This window comes from Monodelphis domestica, chromosome 1 (genome assembly GCF_027887165.1).
Source record: "Monodelphis domestica isolate mMonDom1 chromosome 1, mMonDom1.pri, whole genome shotgun sequence".
NCBI classification, from domain to species: domain Eukaryota; kingdom Metazoa; phylum Chordata; class Mammalia; order Didelphimorphia; family Didelphidae; genus Monodelphis; species Monodelphis domestica.
This window is the reverse complement of record NC_077227.1, coordinates 548,723,645-548,747,057: the sequence shown is the minus strand read 5'-3', so window position 1 is coordinate 548,747,057 and position 23,413 is coordinate 548,723,645. Positions and strand designations below refer to the sequence as shown.

Here is a 23,413-nt window from a genome sequence, read left to right as displayed (position 1 = left end):
AGAGGAGCAGAACCAGGAGAACATTGTACACAGAGACTAATACACTGTGGTATAATCGAACGTAATGGACTTCTACATTAGGGGCGGTGTAATGTCCCTGAACAACTTTCAGGGATCCAGGAGAAAAAAAAACACCATTCATAAGCAAAGGATAAACTATGGGAGTGGAAACACCGAGAAAAAGCAACTGCCTGAATACAGAGGTTGAGGGGACATGACAGAGGATAGACTTTAAATGAACACTCTAATGCAAATACTAACAACAAAGCAATGGGTTCAAATCAAGAAAACATCTAATGCCCAGTGGACTTACGCGTCGGCTATGGGGGGTGGGGGGGAGGAAAAGAAAATGATCTATGTCTTTAACGAATAATGCTTGGAAATGATCAAATAAAATATATTTAAAAAAAAAAAAAAGAGAGGCACCGCTTATTCCATAAATAAGGATAAGGTCTTCCTTTGAACTATACTCTGTGTTCTTCCCTACTCAGACATCTGCAATCCTGTGTTTGGTCCTGAGTACATTGAAAAGTATGTGTGTCCTGAGGAGGGAAGCCATTATGAGGGAAAAATTGAGTCCAAGTCATCTAAGGATCGGTCTAAAGAACTAAGGATGTTTAACCTGGAGAAGAGAAGACTAGGGGTATACAGGACAGCTGTCTTCAAGTATCAGAGAGAATGACATATGGTAATCATCTTTCCCCCTAAACGTTCCTCCCCAATTACCTTATCTCTTCTTTTATTGGGCAGCATCATCCTCCAAGTCCCTCATGCTGGCAAGATTCATTCTAGATTCTTCACTATCTCTCAGCCTTCATTGATCCAATCTGTTGCCAACACATGTCAATTTCATCTTTGCATCTCTCCAATATTCCCCTTTCTCTCCTCAGACCCTGTGATCACTCTAGTGCTTGGCCTTATTACCCCATATCTGGATTAGTGTAATAGCCTGCTTTGGGGTCTACCAGCCTCGAGTCTCTCCCTCCTCCAATCTACTATCCATTTAGCCACTGAAGTGATTTTCCTAAATCGGTCCAATCATGTCACCATCACCATCCCCTCTACTTAATAAAATTCAGGAGCTTCCTATTGCCAGTAGGATTAAACTCAAAATGCTCTGTTTGACATTTAAAGCCCTTCATAAGCCAGTCCCCTCCTCTCTTCTTTTTTTTTTTGGGGGGGGGGAATTAATTTATTTAGTCAATTTAGAACATTATTCCTTGGTTACAAGAATCACATTATTACCCTCCCTCCCCTCACCCCACCTTTCCCACAGCCAACAAGCAATTTCATTGGGTATTATAAGTGTCCTTGATCAGAACCTATTTCCATGTTGTTGGTGTCTGCATTAGGATGTTCATTTAGAATCTACAATCCCTAATGGACTTCTCCATTAGTGTCAATGCAATGTCCCTGAACAATCTGCAGGGATCTAGGAGAAAAAACACTATCCACAAGCAGAGGACAAACTGTGGGAGTAAAAACACCGAGGAAAAGCAATTGCTGGACTACAGGGGTTGAGGGGATATGACTGAGGAGAGACTAAATGAACACTCTAATGCAAATACCAACAACATGGAAATGGGTTTGAATCAAGAACACATGTGATACCCAGTGGAATCATGTGTCGGCTATGAGAGAGGTGGGGGGTAGCGGGAGGAAAAGAAAATGATCTTTGTCTCTAATGAATAATGCTTGGAAATGATCAAATAAAATATTGTTTAAAAAATGCCATAGCCAGCCCACTTTTCAGAAACTATCACCCTGCCATCAACAGCAAAGCAAGACCCACCACCAGCAAAAAAGATAATAACTCCACAGATGCTGGTTAGCATTTTTGGCAATATTTTTTAATTTAAAGAATGTACATTGTATTTTTAAGAATACAACTATTTCATGCTTAATAGGCTACAGTGTAAACATAACATTTATATGCCCTGGGAAACCAAAAAATTCTTGTGACTCACTTTACTGCAATGTTTGCCATTTTCAGGTATCTGAAACTGAACCGTCAATATCTCTGAAGTATGCCTGTATATGAAAGTGGTTGGACAGGCTTCATCTTCATCTTCAAGAAATCTATTTGTGCCAAATGCATAAGAAGAACAATAAGTGTGCAAAATGTGATTTTTAAATAAGTGACATATTTGATATTATCTGACTGGAAAACATTTGATAATGTTTGTGCCAATATACTTTAAATACAAATACATTACAATATACAATAAAATACAAATAATTGCAATTTTAAAAATCTACAATCCCCAGTCATATCCCCTCAATTTATGTATCCAAGCAGTTGTTTTTATTTTGTGTTTCTACTCCCTCAGTTTTTCCTTTGAATGTGGATAGTGTTTTTTCACATATATCCCCTCAAGTTGTTTAGGATCACTGCATTGCCACTAATGGAGAAGTCCATTACATTTGATTGTACCACAGTGTATCAGTCTCTGTGTACAATGTTCTCCTGGTTCTACTCCTCTCACTCTGCATCAATTCCTGAAGGTTGTTCCAGTTCACATGGAATACCTCCAGGTTATTATTTCTTTGAGCACAATAGTATTCCATCACCAATATATACCACAATTTGTTCAGCCATTCTCCAATTGAAGGGCATCCCCTCATTTTCCAATTTTTTGCCACAACAAAGAGCACAGCTATGAATATTCTTGTACAAGTCTGTTTCTTTATTATCTCTTTGGGGTACAAATCCAGCAGTGATATGGCTGGATCAAAGGGCAGACAGTCTTTTAGTGCCCTTTGGGCATAGTTCCAAATTGCCCTCCAGAATGGTTGGATCAATTCACAATACCAGAAATGCATTAATGTCCCAACTTTGCAACATCCCCTCCAGCATTCATTATTTTCCATAGGTGTCATGTTAGCCAATCTGCTAGGTGTGAGATGATACCTCAGAGTTGTTTTGATTTGGATTTGTCTGATTATAAGAGATTTAGAACACTTTTTCATGTGCTTATTAATAGTTTTGATTTCTTTAACTGAAAATTGCCTATTCATGTCTCTTGCCCATTTATCAATTGGAGAATGACTTGATTTTTGTACAATTGGTTTAGCTCTTTATAAATTTGGGTAATTAGATCTTCGTCAGAGGCTTTTGTTATGAAGATTGTTTCACAATTTGTTGCTTCCCTTCTAATTTTGGATGCATTAGTTTTGTTTGTACACAAACTTTTTAATTTGATGTAATCAAAATTATTGATTTTACATTTTGTGATTTTTTTTCTAACTATTGCTTGGTTTTAAAGACTTTCCTTTCCCAAAGATCTGACATGTATATTATTCTGTGTTCACCTAATTTGCTTATGGTTTCCTTCTTTATATTTAAGTCCTTCACCCATTCTGAGTTTATCTTGGTATAGGGTGTGAGATGTTGATCAAAACCTAATCTCCCCCATACCGTCTTCCAATTTTCCCAGCAGTTTTTATCAAATAGTGGATTTTGGTCACTAAAGCTGGGATCTTTGGGCTTATCATAGACTGTTTTGCTGACATCACTTACCCCAAGTATATTCCACTGATCTTCCTTTCTGTCTCTTAGCCAGTAGCAAATTGTTTTGATAACCACTGCTTTATAGTATAATTTGAGATCTGGGACCGCAAGGCCTCCTTCCTTCACATTTTTTTTTCATGATTTCCATGGATATCCTTGATCTTTTGTTCTTCCAAATGAACTTGGTTATGGTTTTTTCTAATTCAGAAAAAAAAGTTTTTTGGTAGTTCAATGGGTATGGAACTAAATAAGTAAATTAATTTGGGCAGGATTGTCATTTTTATCATGTTAGCTCATCCTACCCATGAGCAATTGATGTTTTTCCAATTGTTTAAATCTAGTTTTAATTGTGTGGAGAGTGTTTTGTAGCTGTGTAAATATAGTTCCTGTGTTTCCCTCAGCAGATAGATTCGTAAGTATTTTATATTATCTAGGATGATTTTAAATGGAATTTCTCTTTCTAATCCTTGCTGCTGAGATGTGATGGAGATATATAGAAATGCTGATGACTTGTGTGGGTTTATTTTGTATCCTACAACTTTGCTAAAGTTGTTGATTATTTCCACTAGCTTTTTGGTGGATTCTCTGGGGTTCTTTAAGAAGACCATCATATCATCTGCAAAGAGTGATAACTTGGTCTCCTCATTGCCTATTTTATTACCTTCAATTTCTTTTTTTTCTCTAATCGCTACATCTAGTGTTTCTAGTAGAATGTTACATAATAGAGGTGATAATGGGCATCCTTGTTTCATTCCTGATCTTATTGGGAATGCATCTAGTTTATCCCTATTGCAGATTATGTTGGCTGATGGTTTTAGATATATACTGTTTATTATTTTTAGGAAAGGCCTTAATATTCCTATGCTTTCTAGTGTTTTCAATAGGAATGGGCATTGTATTTTGTCAAAGGCTTTTTCTGCATCTATTGAGATAATCATATGATTTTTGTCAGTTTGCTTGTTAATATGGTCAATTATGTGGATGGTTTTCCTAATATTGAACCATCCTTGCATTCCTGGTATTAATCCTACCTGGTCATAGTGAATACCCCTCATGATCCCTTGCTGGAAGTCTTTTTGCTAGTATCCTATTTAAGATTTTTGCATCTATATTCATTAAGGAGATTGGTCTATAGTTTTCTTTCTCTGTTTTTGACCTTCCTGGCTTTGGAATCAGTACCATATTTGTGCCATAAAAGGAATTTGGTAGAACTCCTTCTTTGATTATTCTGTCAAATAGTTTGTATAATATTGGAATTAGTTGTTCTTTGAATGTTTAATAGAATTCATTTGTGAATCCATCTGGGCATGGGGATTTTTTTCTTAGGGAGTTCTTTGATGACTTGTTCAATTTTTTTTCTAATATGGGGATTTTTATGTAGTCTATTTCTTCCTCTGTTAGTCTAGGCAATTTATATATTTTGTAAATATTCATCCATATCACCTAGGTTGCCATATTTATTGCCATATAATTAGGCATAATAATTTTTAATGATTGCTTTAATTTTCTCTTCATTAGAGGTGAGGTCTCCCTTTTCATCTTGGATACTATCAATTTGGTTTTCTTCTTTCCTTTTTTAATTAGATTGGCCAGTACTTTGTCCATTTTATTTATTTCTTCAAAGTACCAGCTTCTAGTCTTATTTATTAAATCAATAGTTCTTTGAATTTCAATTTTATTAATTTTGCATTTGATTTTTTGGATCTCTAATTTAGTCTTCATTTGAGGATTTTTAATTTGTTCACTTTCCAGTTTTTTAATTTGTATGCCCAATTCATTGACCTCTGCCCTCTTTAATTTGTTAATATATGAGCTCAAGGATATAAAGTTCCCCCTGAGTACTGCTTTGGCTACATCCCATATATTTTGAAAAGATATCTCATTATTGTCATTTTCTTCAATGAAGTTACTAATTGTTTTCATGGTTTGTTCTTTAACCAATTCTGGAGAATCGTATTGTTTAATTTCCAATTCATTTTTTTATTTACCTCTCCATGTACCCTTACTAATTATTAATTTCATTGCATTGTCATCCAAAAAGGTTGCATTTATTATTTCTGCTCTTTTTCACTTGTTTGCAATGTTTTTATGCCCTAGTACATAGTCAATCTTTGTAAATGTGCCATGTGCTGCTGAAAAGAAGTTGTATTCCATTTTGTCCCTATTTATTTTTCTCCACATATCTATTAACTCTAATTTCTCTAAGATTTCATTCACTTCTCTTACCTCTTTCTTATTTATTTTTTGGTTTGATTTATCTAGTTCAGATAGAGGAAGGTTCAGGTCTCTCACTAGTATAGTTTTTCTATCTATTTCATACTTGAGCTCCACTAGTTTCTCCTTTAGAAATTTGGATGCTATGCCATTTGGTGCATACATGTTGAGTACTGATATTTCCTCATTGTCTATACTGCCTTTTATCAGGATGTAATTACCTTCCCTATCTCTTTTAACTAGATTTATTTTTACTTTGGCTTAGTCAGATATCATGATTGAGACTCCTGCCTTCTTTTTCTCAGTTGATGCCCAATAGATTTGGCTCCATCCTCTTACTTTTACCCTATTAATGTCTATCTTCCTCATGTGTGTTTCTTGTAGATATCATATGGCAGGGTTTTGATTTCTAATCTACTATTCTATTCACTTGTGTTTTATAGGTGAGTTCATTCCATTCACATTCAGAGTTATGATTACCAGCTGTGTATTTCCTAGCATTTTTATCTCCACTCTTAGTCCTTCCTTTTCTTCTTTCACTATTTCCTTCTATGCCACTAATTTGTTGTTAATCAGTCCCCCTAATACCCACCCTTATTTTACTTTCCTTTCTACCCCCCTTCCTTTTGATTCCCTTTACCGTCTTTAACTACCTCCCTACCCTTTCCCTCCCTTGTACTGCTTCCCTCCCCACTAATCCTTTGTTACCCTTCTACTTCCCTATAGGGTGCAACTCAATTCTCTGCCCTAATGTATTTGATTGTTCTTCCCTCTTTGAGTCAATTTTCAATGCACGTAAGAGTTGAGTATTTCCTATATCCAACCTCTTTACCCTTCCAGTGTATTAATGTTCTCCCCCCTCCCACCATGAGCTTCTTTGTGACATATAAATTTATCCCCTTTTGTTTCTTTTCCCATTTCTTTTAGTATTAACCTTTTTTTTAGCTCTAGTTGTATATAATGATGCATACATATTCCTATATGCATATTTATGTCTTAGTATTTCATCCTATACAGTTTGTCACTGTTCCCTCTAAGTGTAATACTTCCAGCTGCCCAGGTGGTAATTACAATTTTTAAGAGTTACCAATGACCTCTTATCATATAGGGATACATATAATTTTAAGTTATTAGGTCTCTTTAAAAAAGTTGGGGTTTTTTTGTTTTGTTTTGTTTTTCTTTTTTCCCTCTGTCTTAATTACATTTTGATGATTCTTTTGGGTTCTGTGTTTGGACATCAAATTTTCTGTTCAGGTCTGGTCTTTTCTTTACAAATGCTTGGAATTCTTCCATTTTGTTAAATGACCATACTTTCCCCTATAAGAATATAGTCAGTTTTGCTGGGTAATTGATTCTTGGTTGTAGACCTAGTTCCCTTGCATTCCAGAATATCATATTCCATGCCTTTTGGTCCTTCAGTGTAGATGCAGCCAGATTCTGTGTTATACTCACTGAGGTTCCTTGGTATCTGAATGACTTCTTCTTAACACATTGTAATATGTTTTCCTTGGTCTGATAGTTCTTGAATTTGAGTATAACATTCCTGGGTGTTGTCAGTTGGGGATTAAATACAGGAGGTGATCTGTGGATTCTTCAAATCTCCACTTTTCTCTCTTGTTCTAGAATATCAGGGCAGTTTTCTTGGATAATTTTCTGTAGTATTCTGTCCAGGCTTTTTCTTTTGTCATGGTCTTCCAGTAGACCAATGATTCTTAAGTTATCTCTCCTGGAACGATTTTCTAAATCTTCTGTTTTGTGAATGAGATGCTTCATATTTACCTCAATTTTTTTCATTCTTTTGATTTTGTTTTATAGTGTCCTGCTGCCTTGTGAAGTTGCTTGTTTCTCATTGTTGTATTCTGCTTCTTAAAGACTGGATTTCATCCCTAGAATTTTGGCCATCCTTCTTCTGGTCTGATTTTCTTTGGAGGTCATATTTCATCTTCTTTTCCTCATATTTCATCTCCTTTGCCTCATTTGCAAGCTGATTAATTTTGGCTTTCAAGACACTATTTTCTTGTTTTAGTTCAAGTGCCTTGGTTTCCAGATGACTTATCTTAGTTTTTAAGTTCTTTTCCCAGTTGTCTTCAGCCTCTCTTAATTGTGTTTTGAATTGTATTTTGAGTTCTTCCAGTGCTTGTATACAATTCACTGGGTTTTATGGTTTTGCTTGGAGTTCCCTCAACCTTCTGTTTTCCATTTGCTCTCTGTTCATTGCCTGTATAGAAGCTGTTGATTGTAATTTCTTTTTTTCTTTTTCTGTTATTTGCTCATATTTACCCCTTCTTTACTTCTTGCTGTTGCCTGAGCTCTTTTTCCTCATATTTTTTTTTTGTGTTTTTGGGCTTTTTGTTCTGCCTTCACCCTTGGAGTTTTGTCAATAAATCTCTCAGTGCAGTCTGTGGGGGAGGGGTGTTGGAGTTTGAGCTTCTTTGCGCTCTGGAAGCTTTGATGGGATTAAGTCCAGCAGTCTGTGGAGGAGGGGTTTTGGAGTTTGAGCTTCCTTGTCCTCTGGAGTCTTTGATGGGATTAGGTCTGGTTGGGTTGCTGGATATGCCCTGAGGACAAACCTCATGGGGTGGGGGGGGGGTGATATGGAGCTTCTCCATTGCTACAACTATGCCTCCCACTCTCTGCTCTGCATTTCACCTTTGTCTGCTTCCCCACTGCCTCCTGTGTTGGATGCTCTGAGCCTGGCACAGCTTTGCCTGCAAGGTACTCCCTCCAGACCGGTCCCTTTGCCTGCTCAGAGGTTCCAGATGCCTCCAGGGACTTTGCACTCTAGGTGGAGGAGGGGTCCCGGGACCTTCCTTCTTCCTTCCCCCTAAACTGGAGTATTCTCAAATTCCATCTTTTGGGGGAGTACCTTTTAAATTGAGTCTATCAGGAGGGTTCCTTGGCTCTGTCTTGTTATGTTTTATTTTCAGTCCCCTAGGAGCATTTAGTTTGCAATTGACAAGGAAGGATTTTCAGAGGTCTGAATGTTTGCTGCCTCTACACCACCATCTTGACCACACTCCCCTCTTCTCTTCTGAATCCCCAATATGTATTCTTCACCTTACACCTTACTTCCCAACAGGTACTCTTCTAACTACTGACACTGGCCTCCTGGCTATTCCACAAACAATATGTTCCATTTCTACATTCTGAGCATCCTCTCTGGCTATCCTCCATGCTTAGAATACTCTCTCTTCTGCTCTGATTATTTTCTTCCCCCATTTCTTTTTAGTATCAACTAAAATCTTACATTCTATAGAAAGTTTTCCCCAACCTCTCTTAGTTCCAGTACCTTCCCTCTGTTAATTATTCCCTATTCATTATGTATATAGCTTGTTTTGTATGTAGATAGATATTTCATATGTATATATATATATATATATATATATATATATATATATAAAATTTTTGCATGTTGTTCCCCCACCATTGGACTGTAAGTTCCTTGAGGGCAAAGACTGTCTTTTGCCACTTTGTACTTCCAGCACTTAACATAGTGTCTGGCACAAAAATAGATACTTTAAAAGTGTTTATTTGTTTATTGGAAGAGGATTAGGATTGTTATGTTTAGTCTAACAGGGTAGGACCAGGAGCAATAGATGGAAGTTACAACCAGTCAAATTTTGGCTTCATGACAATAAAAAATACCTAATAATTATAGATATCCCCCAAATGAAGTGTTCTACCTTGGAAGATAGAGAAAGAGGACTGATTCTTTGGGGGATGATCATTAAATCATATACTATAGTGGGGGCTCTTTTGGGGGCATAGGTTAGATTAGGTGGTTGTTAAGATCTTTTCAAACTCTGTAATTTTATGATTTTGTAAATAACCTTCAATCATATAGGGGAATTTCAATCCTGGAGGCAACATAGTTTTGGGGGGGGGGGGTGGTAAGACCCACAGTGGCATCATCCTTGTTGTTATCTGAGATAATGTAGAGATAAAGGTCCCCAGAGTTAAAGATGTCAAGTGAACCTGGAGACTAGAATGTTTTTGAGGACACCAACACAAATATTACAAACCCTCAGGATGGAGGCTAGTTAGACTGAGAGATGACTATGAGCTAGATTCTGAATTCCTTGAGGAAGGTAATCTGAAGCATAGAAGATGATTCCAGTATGAATATGATAAATGATATACCTCAAAGTAGGACAACTGGCTATGTGATGAAGGCATAGAGAAAGTCTAACAGTAGCCATAAGGAGAGGGGAGCATGCTGACCCTTCCTCCTAACCTCAAACATTAGGAGATATGATAGAAGGAACAACCAGCACTGCTGAGGGTACCTCATAGAGAAAGTCAAGTTTTTATAAACACAAGGCAATGAGGATAAGAGGAAGAGTTCTAGGATGAAGGAGAGTTTGTTAACAACTGACCAGGGCTTATAGAATGCAAAGTAGAAAGAAAGAGCAGAAAATAATAGGGTCAAGGGATGGATATGGATGCCCAAGATTGGGATGAAATTATGGAAAATATTAGTAAGAGGAGTGTGAGTCATCCCCTACAACTAGAAACTCCAGTGCTTAGTATAATACTTGGCACATAGTAGGCCTTAATTAATGTTTGTTGACTGACCAAGCCACCTAGATTAAGGGAGCAGAAGATAGAATTTGTCAATCAATTAGCAAGTTGCCTGGTGATCAGGGATTCAGTTAATCGGAGTGGGCAACAGGAGAATGAATGACAAGAGGAGTCAGGACAGTCTCAAAGCAACTGATCCCAGACAATATGTACCTGGTTCAGCCTATTCCCTCTATTCCCTCTTTTCTACCCCTTCACTATAAGCTTGTGGCAGGCTGCAGGTGAATCTAGAAAGCTTCTGGTCCAAGGTAGCTACTTTATTCCTCAGCTTGGGGACCAAGGCAGTGGGGTTGGGTAGCAGTCATGGTGATACCTCCCATTTCACTGTGCCAATAATTCTGTAACAGTGATGAGCAGGAACTGATTGGAAATTTGGTTGTTCAGTCATGATCTTGTGGATCATAGCATGTCAAATCTGTCCATGGGATTTTCTTGGCAAAGGTACTGGAATGATTTGCCATTTCCTTTTCTAGTGGAATGAGTCAAACAGAGGTAAATTCCTTGCCAAGGATCACACAGCCAGTAAGTATCCAAGAATAGATTTGAACTCAGGTCTTCCTGACTCCAGACCACTACTCTATTCACTGAGCCACCTAATTGCCTCCTATAACATGATATGATAGAGGACAAAGCAACTGGCACCTCAAGGATGTTGGCCACAAAATATATGCATATACAGATAGAGAGGAAGACCCTTCTATTGAGCCAAAATCTAAATATCAGAGGCATTCTTGATGTATGTACACTGGTAATGAACACTGGTCTTAGAAGGCTTGGGTTTGAGCTTGGTCTTGACACTTACTTTCTACAGGATGTCTTCCCCGTCTCCACTTAATTCTAGTGCCTTCCTTCTGTTAATTATTACCTATTGGTGACCTCAATGAGACTGTCAACTGAATTAAAGATTATTTACACCAAGCATGTGAAAACTTCCTCTGGCAGAAGGGACAGATGAGAACAATTTGTTCCAACAACCCTGAAGGCAACAGAAGTGGGCACTTAGAATCTTGATTAGACATCAAAGAACTGCCTTGCTTAAATCTAATTTATGTGCAAGTCAGAAGACCTCACCAATAATATCTTTTTGGTCCTCCTCTAGTACAAAGGACAACAACAAACCAACCAACCAATTTCCTATTAATCCTGTATATATATATATATATATATATATATATATATATATATATATATATATATTTGTTTCCCCCATTAGATTGTGAGCTCCTTGAGAAGAGGGGTTATTTTTTGGCCTTTTTTGTATACCCCAAACTTTAACATAATGCCTAGCACATAGTAGGAGTTTAATAAATGTTGATGAATTGATTGATTGCTTTCTAGGTTAGCAAGTATATGGGGTTAGCAGGGCTTTAGCTCTGAATACAGACACAAAATGAGATATAGGACCTCCACAAAGAGGATGAGTGAGTCTCTTTCCCATTGAGACCATCACACCTGCTCCTCCTCCCCTACCTGTGCTACTTCCTAACCCAACCACCACACCCAGAGTCCTATAACCCATACCAGTGCAGACACATCCACCATACCCCACGATCAAGCCTCCATTAACACTCATTCAGGGTTTTCTTTTGTGCTAGGATTCCATCACCATGATATTCCCCTCCCTAGTCTGCTTTCCCCCAATTCTTATAGAGATAAGAGATACATAGAATCTTCTTCTGGTTCATGTACACTGACAGTGTTCCCCCTCTTTAATTGTTTCTGCTCTAGGTGAAAGCATGTCCATTTATGACTCTATAGTTTAACAAGTTTGGACCAATCCATTCCCTTTTTCTTAGTCACTTTTTCTGACCTATAAAACGGGATATTAATACTTGCGGTATCTCCCTCACAAGACAGTCAGGAGGAAAGTACCTTGGAAACATTGCCATATAAATATGAGTTGCTGTCATCATCTCCAGGTAATTCCTCTCTACCAGCTCAGGCCTCTAGAGCTACACTGAACAAGCCTAATTCTTGTTCCTTAAGGTAATTTTTTGAATATTAGAAAAACAATCATGTTCCCATTTCACCCCAAAGACTTCTCCAAACCTGTGGAAGAAACCAAAGAGACATACAATTTTCTATGAATGCATTTGGAGACAGGTAGGATAGAGTGCCAGAACTGGAGTCAGGAAAACCCAAGTTAAAATCCAATCTCAGACACTTACTGGCTGTGTGACCCTGAACAAGTCACTTAACCCTGCCTGCCTTAGTTTCCTCTTCTATAAAATGACCTGGAGAAGGGGTAGTTAGATGGTTCCAAGAACAGAGACCCATTCCTGGAGACAGAAGGTTTACAATTCAAATCTGGCCTTAGACACTTCCTAGCTCTGTAATCCTGGGAAATGTCACTTCATCCCCATTGCCTAGCCTTTACCATCCTTCTGCCTTATAGCCAGTACACAATATTGATTCTGAGGTTATTTTTTTTAATGATCCAAAGAAGGAAACAGAAAACCATTCCCAGATATTAGCCAGGAAAACCCCCAAAGTGGTCATGAAGAGTTGAACAGTCCTGAAAACTTCTGAACAACAATTAATATGCTTAAAATCCATTGGGAAATTTATGTCTATGAAGCAAGCAGAGAACCAAATAGTATATATGATAATCAGACATTGAAACTGTAGGGTACAAGGAACAAATATAATTATTAAAAATTCAGAGGGGAGAAAAATGGTAGGGTAAAGGTAAGAATGGTAGTTGGACTGAATCTTATCAAAATGGGTCTGATAGAACTAAGCAGTTCATCAGAGTAAGTGGGAACAGCACAAGCCAAAACTTGGGTTAGGAATAATTTTGTTTATGTAGCTCTTCCCACCCCTTACCATGATGCCTGCAAATACAATATTATTTTGCTTTCTTCTAATTTTAATAGGTTGCCAGACCCTAGACAGGAAATCAATTGTTTATTGCTATCAGCATAGAAGAGGGGAAAAAGCCAGGGGTCCATGTTCTATGTTCCCAGAATGTGATTTATTTGAAACAAAGGGTGACTCACTGATGATCAGGACTGCTAAAGCACAACCCTTTAAACTGCAATCAGGTGCCTTGTAGAAGCAGGGATATTAGGATTCCTACACTAAATGCAGCCAGGAGGAAAAGCAGCCAAACAACCATTCCTCAAAACTGTTCCCTTCGGGGTTATGGAGCTGGATAATGGACTCACTTCAGTTCCCAATTAGGGCCAAGTTTGACAGAACTATCCCAACCTGTGACTGCCCGGCACCACTCAGCATCCTACCCTTGCTATACATGGGCCAAAGGTCTTCAAGCTAAAAAAATTTGAGCATGACTGCACATGTCTCCCAGTCAGAGCCCATGGATGGACATGGGCAGAAAAACCTGGGCTGTGAGATCCTGAATAAAAAATAAAAAATAAAACAGGCTGACAGCTGTTGATCTTTGTTTGGCTCTATAGCAGACAATGAAACACACCAGCTAGTAAAATGGACACTTCTGCATCTGACATCTGCCGTTATTCTCCTAAATACTGCTCCACATATACACATGCACTCATGAGGGATGAGGCATATAAAATAAACATATCTTACAGAAATAATATAACTAGGTTGATTTGACAGAATCCATGATTTTTTTTTCAGCCATGTAATTTCAGTCTTTGGAAGAGAATACTCTGTGGATATATTTTTAAGGGTTTTTTTTTCTTTTTACATATACTTTTTTCACCTGACAAGATACATCTTCAGTGCAGAGGAAGCGACACCCTGTGCTGGTGTACAGCACTGTCCTGTCTCTCATATGCTCCAAACCATATGCTCTCATTTCTTGGCCCCATGGAGACAATCCAGACACCAGACGTTACCACATCCCTGAAATCATTCTCCTGGCAACCCCCATGGAAGCTGAAGTTTCTGAGAGGAGCAGCTGCAGAAAGAGCTGCTGGGGAGAAAGAAAGAAAGAAAGAAAGAAAGAAAGAAAGAAAGAAAGAAAGAAAGAAAGAAAGAAAGAAAGAAAGAAAGAAAGAAAGAAAGAAAGAAAGAAAGAAAGAAAGAAAGAAAGAAAGAAAGAAAGAAAGAAAGAAAGAAAGAAAGAAAGAAAGAAAGAAAGAAAGAAAGAAAGAAAGAAAGAAAGAAAGAAAGAAAGAAAGAAAGAAAGAAAGAAAGAAAGAAAGAAAGAAAGAAAGAAAGAAAGAAAGAAAGAAAGAAAGAAAGAAAGAAGAAAGAAAAGAAGGAAGGAAGGAAGGAAGGAAGGAAGGAAGGAAGGAAGGAAGGAAGGAAGGAAGGAAGGAAGGAAGGAAGGAAGGAAGGAAGGAAGGAAGGAAGGAAGGAAGGAAGGAAGGAAGGAAGGAAGGAAGGAAGGAAGGGAGGAAGGGAGGGAGGGAGGGAGGGAGGGAGGAAGGAAGGAAGGAAGGAAGGAAGGAAGGAAGGAAGGGAGGGAGGGAGGAAGGAAGGAAGGAAGGAAGGAAGGAAGGAAGGAAGGAAGGAAGGAAGGAAGGAAGGAAGGAAGGAAGGAAGGAAGGAAGGAAGGAAGGAAGGAAGGAAGGAAGGAAGGAAGGAAGAGGAAGGAAGGAAGGAAGAGGAAGGAAGGAAGGAAGGAAGGAAGGAAGGAAGGAAGGAAGGAAGGAAGGAAGGAAGGAAGGAAGGAAAGAAGGAAAGAAGGAAAGAAGGAAAGAAGGAAAGAAGGAGTTATGTTTCAGATACTCTATTAAGTGTTTTATAAATAAAAACTCTTCTGATCTCCACAACCACCCTGGAAAGTCAATGTTATTGTTATGCTCATTTTTCAGTTGAGGAAACTGAAGGAGACAGACAGAGATTATGTGACTTGCTCAAAGTCAAACAGCTAATAAGTAATAAGGTCATATTTGAAATCATGAGGGTCTTCCGGGCTCCAGGCTCAGTGTTCTATCTTCTGTGCCACCTAGTTACCTCTAGCAAAGATTAGTCAGAATATAATGTATCCTAAGGTGAATAACCTAAATGAAAGATATGGTTCTTCAGTGAGAGCACAGTCAATATATTTCCCCACCATCATCTCTCAGTTTGGACAGGACAGATCAGAGAAGGAAGAGCTTAGGGGAACCCAGTAGAAAGGAGAATCCCAAATCAGCAGTGTTACCTTTCACACTATTATTTCAAAAAGGTTTCACATTGGAGGAAATTGAGGTAAACATAAGTTAAGTGATTTACCCAGGATGCATAATCATAATGTATTAGAGAGAAGATAGGAACTCAAGTCTTCCTAACTCCCAGATAACCTAACTATCCAGATTCGATAGTACTTATCACCTTAATTGTTACCTCAGATTCAACACTGGTATTTTCTTTTCTAAACTTATAATTTCTCATGTTTAAAAACATGGGAAGAGCAATATTGAGTGCTGAACCAAAGGTCACTACGGATTTCAGATTGTGCTGTGCTCCTAACACTGAAAATGTTGATGTTAAGAGCCATTCCTGTGAGATATCTTGATACTAATCAAACCTCAAGATTAATTGTTTGAGATACTAGGTTGACCTCAGACTTGAACTAGATATAGAGAAGGTAAACAAAAGAAAAACCATCTGAATAACTCAGACCTGTTATAAGCTGTCAATATGAGCTATCTACCCATAAAAATACATCTTTTCTAAAGAAAACATTTTTTATTCTAAAAGTTAGTCAGCAAATTCTCTTGACCACTCCATTCAGAACATCTGGGAATATTTTGCACAGAAGCATGGGCTATAAGCTATGTTTGCTCATGTAGAATTGATTCTGATACTGAAAAAGAGAGGAAAGGAATACAGTAAAATGCCAAGCTATTCAGTGTAATGCACTTTTCCCATGGGGAGTGACCAAGAAATTTTGGTCAAAAATCCGTACTGATTCTTCAAAAACCATTCCAAGGAAAGAACTGCTTAATTGTAATTGAATCCTTCTTAGAATGATCAAAGTATTTCTAGACCCATAAATGTCTGCTACAATTAGAACAGCCCTGCAGAAATTACTTGCAACACATGGATTGTTAGACACTATTGTTTCTAGTAATGAGTCTGCATTTGCCTCCATTGAACTTAAGGAATTTGTGGAAAGAAATATCATCCAGGTTGTGACCATTACACTTCAACACCCTCAAAGCAAATGGTCAAACTAAAAAACAATGGTAGATTCCTCGAAGCAAATTATTAGAAGAGAGTGGCCAACATGCTTTGCCATATTTTGCTCAAGATATTGGGTCTAGTGAATTTCAAATGATTTGATACTTTCAAACTTGCCTCAACCAGCTATATGTGTCCGTCTCTCATAGTTCACAATATTTGTCTTTGAGATTTTCAGCAGAACTTCTAGGCACTGAAATGTATTTAAGGGAAAGAAGTCCTAAAATCTTTGTTCTAATGGATTATCATTATGCCTCAAAAAGCAGAGACACCATTTTAGGAGGTTGGAATAGGTAACTTCAAATCTAAACCCTATTATCCAGGAGTTATACACTCCTGAGTTTAATACAGTGTCTGACACTAGTAGGTGCTTTTTAAAAACTTGTTGGTTCACTAATTGATCAATGGGAATAAATAAGGAAGATATTCTTTTATTCATATATATATCAAACATTTATTGAACATCAACTAATTGGAATACAATGCACTGTGCATTGAATTCTAATACCACACACAAGCCTGTCCTATACTCCAAAATTCCAAAATTACCTCTTTTTCATAATTCCATATTCACTGCAAAATTTATATTCACTGACCTTAGCAAAGAATGGTAAAGGAGGGAAAGAAACAAAATTAAATTCCATACAAAGGTGTAACAACATCCATTAGTTGCAAATCTGATAGAATTTTTGCAGTGACAATAAATCAAAGAGTATTATAAAGCACCTACTAATAAGAAAAAAATTAAATCAGGTATTAAGGTAGGCATAGGGAGTATTTGGGAATAAGGGAGCTTTTCCCATATTTCTTATAGAATCCATGTAGGCAAAAACCACCTTATTTCCCATAGATACATTCTAATCAATAGCCCAGAAACAATGATTACAATTTAAATAATTATCAGGTACAATAGTCCTAAAGCAATGCTTACAATTTAAATTATCATCAGGTATTAAATAATCAATAATTGAAATTCCAGGAAAAATTAATTAAAACCAAAGAGAGACAAATATGACCTACCAGTCATTTTTAAGAATGAGCTCTAACCCTATTTACAATTCAATTCAGTCTGTCAGTCAACAAGCCTTTAAGACTCACTCTGGGTGAGGAAATACAAATACAAATAGAAAGACAATTCCTCCTTTAACTGAGCTTACATTCTAATGAGGAAAAACAACACATAAAAAAATTGAAAGAAATTTCAGGAAAATAAAGGTATCCTATTGCCCTGCTGAGGCAAGGAAGAGGAAAGTCTAGAGTGTTCCTGGAGATAAATGAAGACATGGATGGCCTGGGTGCCTTCTTAAATGGAGGTTCTAGAAAGAACCATACACTCAAAGAGAGGTCTCAGGAGCCAGCAAAAGTGCCAGTAAAAAAGAAGATCAAATAAGATTTCCGCATAAGGTATAATTTGGGCTAAGCTAGAAATTTCAATAGACAGAAGTATGAGCATACTGGCATACTTATGCAAAGTCATTGAGGTGGGAAATGAAATTTCACTTATAGAGAAAGGCAAAAAGGTCATTTTGATTGAAATGTAAAGCATAGCAGTCTGGAAAAACAAATTGGAACTATATTGTAAAGGGTCTTAAATGTCATCCAGAGAAGTTGGTCTTGTGTCCTAGAAATGATAAGGAACCAACAAAACCTTTTGATTAGGACTGTGAAATGATTCAGCATGTGCTTTAGAAGTACAGGATCAATTTGGCAGCTATGTGGAAAATGGATTGGAGAGGAAAGAACCATTAGGCCAGAAGGCCAATTAGGAGGCTTTGGCAAATGAATAGCTAAAGGATATAAACAGTTCTCAAAAGATCAATAGAAGAAAAAACACCAAATCACTGATAAAAGAAATACAAATGAAAACAATTATAAAGTTCCATCTTTTCACAAAGATGTCAAAAACAAAAATGGTCATTATTAGAGAGAGGAAAGGGACAGGTGCTCTAAATTAATTGACTGATAGTGGAACTCTGAAATGGTCCAACCATTCTAGAAAATGCTTTGAAATAATGCCTAAAAAGAAACTCAACCCTTTGACACAGCAATAATATTAATAAGTTTATATTCCATAGTGCAAAAATATTTATAGCAACAGTTTTTGTGTACCAAAGATCTAGAAAGTAGGTGCCTATCATTTGATAGATGACTGAACAAATGATGGTATTTTAATGTAATATAATATTAATTATACCTGATGATAAATAAAATGTATATACCTTTTGACATAATGATTCTATTATTAGGTTTATTTCCTAAGGTGATTGGGGGAAAAGGAAAAGCATCTATGTATTCTAGAATATTTATAGTAGCTCTCTTTGTGGAGGCAAAGAATTAGAAGTTGAAGGGATGTTCATAAGTTGGGGAATGGATAAACAAGTTGTGGCATATGATTGTGTTGGAATTCTACTGGTGCTATGAGAAATGATGAGCTGGTTAATTAAAAAAAACATGGGAAGACCTACATGAAAGTATGAAGAGTGAAATGATCACAACCAAGAAATGATGCCTTCTCTAGTGCAGGAAGAGAGGAAGGGTGGCAGTTGCCTGGGAATTTTAATGTAACAAATTAATTAATTTAACTTTTTAATTATAAAAAGAAAAGATTCAGGACAATCTGGGAAATGTATAAAAAGTGATTCAGAATGAAATGAACAAAACCCAGATACAATGACTTCAATATTATAAAGAAAAACAACTCTGAAAGATTTAAGAATTAAAATAAAAACAATGATGAAACCATGATTCTAAAAAACTGATCACATTTCCCATCTCTTGGCAGAGTCATAGACCAATGATACAGAGTGTGAGAAATACACATCTAGTCAAAGTCAGTGTATTGATTTATTTTGCTAATTATGCTTGGAAAGTTTTTATTTTTTGAAGGAGTGGGAAGAGTTAAGGAAAGACAAGGGGACAATAGTAATAGTAATACCCAAAGAAAAGGAACAAAAATAAAAGATGATCAATGAACCATTTTTAAAACACAAAGAATAGAACAGAAGAAAATATTGAAGAGAATCCAGACAAGAAGGGCAGTGTTAGAACATATTATATTTTAAATATACTATTACAAAAACAACTATGATAATTGCAATTTATGGTTTTATATAAGGTTCTCCTTTCCTTTATTTCAGGAAATGCTTCATATTTTGTTGATATTTTTCAAGTTTACAACAGTAAAAAAACTATTTTTAAAAAGAAGATGTTGTAATCGTCCAGATGAGAAGTAATGACAGCCTTCCCTAAGATGGTCTCCATATGAATGGAAATGAAGCAGACGAGAGATATCACAGAGGTAAACCAACAAGACAGATATAGGGGGTGAGGAAAAAAATTATTCTGTGCCTCATCTTACCCAAAATGTTTCTACTTCAGCATTTAATAAGGAAAGTAACAAAGAAATCTGGAGTCACTCCTTTTTTCTCTATCTTATTCCCTCCCCTTTTCTTTAACATGTTTATGTCTTCTACATATTAATAATCTTGAATTTCTTTTTTCACCTTAGAAAACCAGGATGCTTGATCTCTGCAGGGTTGTTGTTGGAATTTGAGAAGACTGAAGCATAGACTGTATGGAATGAATTTATAATGTACTGCAAGGGAGGCCAAGAGCAGTAAACTAATATCGAGGGGCCATATTTCTACCAATGTCCTGCTAGTGCCACATGCTACCCAAGCAATCCAGTGTCATTTGGGCTCTGACTTGGAACTGATACACACGCAAATGACAAAGTCTCTTCACATTAAATTAGCTTAAATTGCAGAATAAATCCCTGTTTTCCTCAGAGAGATTCCCCTGATGCAGAAAGATGGGTAACGATTCATAGACAACGTTGTTACCTTTGTGTCTTTTTCTTTGATCTCTCTCCAGAGCAAGAGTCAATTCTGTAGACATTTTTTCAACTTTTGTTGGGCACCAAATAATTTGTTCCCCTCAAGTGTAATTGAATATCCTCAGATATTTGTTCATTAAAAGAGGAGAGGAAATATTCAGATAGAAAATAAGGGCTCTTTTGCTTTAAAAATCTGTCTTTTCCAATAAGAATTTGTACAAACTCCACACAAGAAGTCCTGTTTGATCTCTCTTTTAACTTTCCCATCATGCTCAGAGGTGTCAGCCACTCAGCCCCATGATATCTCCCTTATTTGGAGAGAAAATTAAAATATGAAATCCTCCACTATGTTCTGTGGGGTTTTATATCATTTGCTGAACTGTTTAAGTCTGGAATTAAATGAGCAATTCAGTGTATAACATGTTTGGGAGGGTTTGCTGGTGGAGGAATTCATCTGACAAGAGGATCATGTTTATTTTTTCTCATTAAACGAAATGATTGCAAAATGATTGCCTGACTGACCCTGTGCTCAGACTCTCAGCAATAATATATGTACATTTTTATATGTGTGTATTATACATGATTTAACCCCTGCTCTTCTGTTTTAAAGAACCCAAATAAGAATCATAAATTTTATGCATGTAATGTTGTCAAAAAGGTAGCATCTTTGGGATATCTTTCTCACTGCTATTCATGGAAAGTCATTCCAAATGTATCTTCAGTACTATCAGAAGTAGAAACTAGATTACTTTGTCCAGATTGTTATACCACTATTAATAACTGGTATTTTGAGAACTCTAAAACTTTCAAAGACTTTTGATGCATCCTAAATGGATCAGAATGGTGCAATAGAAAGAGTGATATTTAGAATCAGAGGACATGGGTTCTGCCTGGCTTTTCCACTGGCCTCTTACAATAAGAAAGTATATTCATGTGAAAAAAATTCAGGTACCAAATAAGGAAGAGAATTTGAATCAAGTCCTATGAAGCAGGAATTTTATCATAAAAATATACTACAGACCACTTAGGCAGAAAACAGAAATAGCTGAGAAGTTGAGAAACAGATAATAAAGTATAAATCTAGGATATAGTATTGATGGAAGGGAGGGGCAGGGTAAAAGAACTCAATTATTTGGACATCTGCTGGAAGAAAGTCTGTCTGTCTGTCTCTCTCTCCCTCTCTCTGTGTCCCTTGTCTGTTTTTCTGTGTGCCTCTGTGCATGTGTATTTCTCTCCATCTGTCTCTCTCCATCTGTTAAATTAATAACTTGTTGCCTTTCTTTAATGACAATAAAAATTTCATCTTTCAAAAAACAGCAGAACAACAAGGAAAATTCTCTTCTGGATATGATTTTTACCAACATGAAAGAACTGACTACTGAGGTAGAAATGAGAACTATGGGAGGAAGTGACCTTTTTCTGTTCCTTCCATAGATATACCAGGGAAGCAATAGGCTAAAAGCTACCCAGATCTCACTTCTTTAATTTAAAAAGAATCCCTACCTAACTGTAACTTCTTATCATTCTATCTCTCCCTGTGCCCCCACAACTTCCAATCCTTCTACCCCTAGGTGCTTTCTCAGATCATTACCCCTAGTCTGGAATCATTGTTCTCCCTTGCTATTGGCTATGGGCCCTATATTTAGTTCAATTCCATGCTATCATCTACTTGAATTTCTTGTCGCTTTGTTTTCCCTCAACAAACTTCAGCCCTGACTTATTCTTACCATCTCCTTGCTCACCTGCTGGTCAACACCTTTGGAGGAAGTCCCACGATCATATTAACCGTGAACATGCAAATTCATATCATCTTGCTTCAACTGGGCCCTCCCTGTAATAAGGAAATAATTTTATTCCTTTTTTAAGTGATTTTAGTTCCCTACAAAAGCTATTCAAAACCTTTTTTTCCCTTTCTCAAGTCTCCCACAGTTCCCCTTCTATCTTCTCTCTAAGCTGAGGATATTATCTCCTACTTTACTGAGAAAATGAAGGTCAAATATTGTGAGCTCCTTCCTTTTCATCTCAGAGTTCCTTGTCTCAAGCCCAAACTCTCTCCCACTTTCCCCTAGTCTCTAACCACAAAATAGTCTTTGACCTTGCCAAGGTCAGCTTCTTTTCTCCACATAGCCATGTTCCCACATACTCCCAACTTCTCCGGCAGATTACATCAACCATTCTCCTCTCTCTCTAATCTGAACCTCTCCCTATCTCTTGCTCCCTTCTGTATTGCCTTCAGAATTGCCCAACTTTGCCCCACTCTTTTAAAAATGTGATCTAGACCTCATCCCCTCACACTATATCCAATATCTCTTCTCCTTTTCCTCAGCCAAAGTCCTGGAAAAAAAGTTTTCTATATTCATCATCTCTATTTCTTCTCCTCTCACTCATCCATTTGCAATCTGGCTTCTGACTATCTATCACTCAATTTAAAATGCTCTCTCCAAAGTTACCAACAACCCTCATGTTTCCATGTCTCCATAGTACTTTTTTCAGTCCTCCTCAACCTGTCTGCTATATTTGACACTGTTGAGACTCCCCCACAAATACGCACAGAGACACACATGCTACTGCCCCTTAGTTCTCCTAGCTGTCTAACTTCTGTCTTCTTTGCTGGCTCATAATCCAACTATCATGGTCCCAACTGTAGGTGTTCTGCGAGGCTTTGTTCTAAACCCTCCTCCTCCACTCTCTCTAATCAGCTCTGACACATAATCATTTGCTTCTGCTTCTTCATGCAGGAGATTCACAGGTCTGTATATCCAGCCCCATGGTCTTCCCTGAGTTTCCACATCCTGGATTACATTATGAACACTTCAGTATGAAAATGCCAGATAGTTCAGCCTCACAAGATCTAAAGCAGAAATCAGGGTCTTTACCCACAAACCTGGTACTCTTCCAAACTTCCCTTCCTCTGATCAAAATACCACCACTGTTCCCCTCTCCTTGGTTTGTATCCTCATGCCATCATCCTAGCTTCCTCCTTTCCCCTTACTCCACATTTGCGACATTGCCAAATTCTGCTGTTTCTATCGCCATACCATCTCTGGATTCTGACCCTTCTTTTTCTCTTCTCCCAGAGTCACCACTTTAATTCAGGCACTTGTTACCTCTTGCTTATATTATTGCAACAGCTGCCTAATTGGCCTTCATGCCTCAAGACTTTCCCCACT

General features: G+C 37.3%; 1 long non-coding RNA gene across 1 annotated transcript; it reads right to left on the bottom strand.

Annotated features, from left to right (window-relative positions):
• Positions 1–729: 729 nt before the first annotated feature.
• LOC103103679 (uncharacterized) lies at positions 730–23,413 on the bottom strand. Its single transcript, XR_008915512.1, has 4 exons — positions 21,986–23,413; positions 3,521–3,709; positions 1,968–2,079; positions 730–827 (listed from the first exon to the last, which is right to left on the bottom strand). It is a non-coding gene; the product is annotated as an uncharacterized LOC103103679 (long non-coding RNA).